We start from the raw sequence: 1,519 nt of genomic DNA on the forward strand, positions 1-1,519 counted from the left end.
TTTTCATAAATGCTAATCAGTAGATTCTGAGACATGACTGATGTTTGATTTGGTGTTCAGTTAGCGACACGTGTGATCAAATAATGTGATCGAGAAGGCATATTTGATCAGTCTCCATAACATGTGATAGAGTAAACTTATTTATTGAGGTATTGATACACAGCTGGGAACCTCTTACATTATATCGCACTCTATCTCTCGCGCTCTCTCTTCTTCCTCTGCCCTCGATTCAATCTTCAGGTAGTTTCAGTTTTGTAAATTTTTGAATGTGTGCGTGGTCGCATGAATGTGCGTGCTTGTGTTTGTGTGTGTGTGTTTGTGGAGGGGGACGGGACACTTTTAATAAAATGAATGACTTTGTTTATGAATGTTTATGGTTTGCTCCTAAAACAGAAACACACGCACGCACACTAATTCAGTGTTAATTAAAATGTGAAAATGATAATGATCAGAGTTACAACATTGGATCATTTTGCATGTTCCTCTCCACTCAAAGATAGATTCTCTTTACCTTACCTTTCGGTCCTGTTGTTACGCCTCTGTAACCCCCGAGCCCACCGTAGCTCATTTCCCGCCCTGGCCCATGGGCAAAATTAAAATCCATCCACCACAAGATAGACGCAAAAGTATTTCCGAGATTCCGAAGGCAGAAAACACGTTGTTTTTTTAAATGTCACTTAACACCTAAAAGTCCAAAGTTGCTTGTCTAAGTTTTCGTTTAGTTTCTGGTCTGGAGATTTCGTTTGCGTCCAATTGTGTTATGTGCGTCCGTTATGTGAGGATGGATATTTTACGGGATGCATGGAGAAACTCCTAGCTGACGGCTGTCAGACTTGTGGAGCCTATTTCACAGAATGTTCTTTCGCTGTGCGTAATTCGCGCCACGCAGCAGGGTGAGTGGAGCAGCACAATATCGTAACCCCCACCTCACGCCCACCCAGCCATCTCCAAGTCACAATGACGTCATGTGATGACTGTAGCATCAAGAGCAGCTTTAACATTTCATAGGTTTACAAATAATGTAAGACAACCCCATTTGATCATTCTCTCGCTTTCTACCTGTCTAGAAGTGGCTCATCTCCATGATGATCCATATGGTGAGATTTGAATACAAAAACTTGCCATATAGTGTTTCACGGCAGCTTTGGGGAGTTAATGCAATAGGTAAATGGTTAGTCGTCAATGGCTTAGAACCTTTATGCGTTCTATGTTTTGAAACCAAAGCCTGGAACCTATATAAGCAGAGGCATAATATTTGCAAGATAGTGAATGCCTAGTTCTTGACTCCCAGATTTAAGGTTCGGTGTTTGATCTCCAAGTCCCTTCCTTACCTGTAGGCATCCTTCAGCAAGGTACGTCCTCAACCCTTACCTTCCCCTACCTTCTCCATTTATGGAAACTCTAATAAGACGCGGAAGATAAATACATCTGCAAAATTCATAGTGAAATGGTTACAGTAAAATTCCTTCACACTCTGTCTGTGGTACAGTCATCAGTGGGCCAGTTGTGAATTACCAAA

General features: G+C 41.7%; 1 protein-coding gene across 3 annotated transcripts in view; it reads right to left on the reverse strand.

The window, feature by feature from the left end:
* Positions 1 to 892, reverse strand: part of LOC130380189 (glucagon receptor-like) — a 20,805-nt gene extending 19,913 nt beyond the window's left edge. For 2 of the 3 annotated variants that reach the window (XM_056587381.1, XM_056587379.1), the window contains exon 1: positions 517 to 892. The gene's annotated coding sequence lies outside the window, so the exon portion shown is untranslated. Of the gene's footprint in view, positions 1 to 511 lie in introns of all 3 variants that reach the window. The other variant, XM_056587380.1, reaches the window with a different exon arrangement.
* Positions 893 to 1,519: the final 627 nt, after the last annotated feature.

The sequence above is a fragment of the Gadus chalcogrammus genome, chromosome 3, assembly GCF_026213295.1.
Source record: "Gadus chalcogrammus isolate NIFS_2021 chromosome 3, NIFS_Gcha_1.0, whole genome shotgun sequence".
NCBI classification, from domain to species: Eukaryota; Metazoa; Chordata; class Actinopteri; order Gadiformes; family Gadidae; genus Gadus; species Gadus chalcogrammus.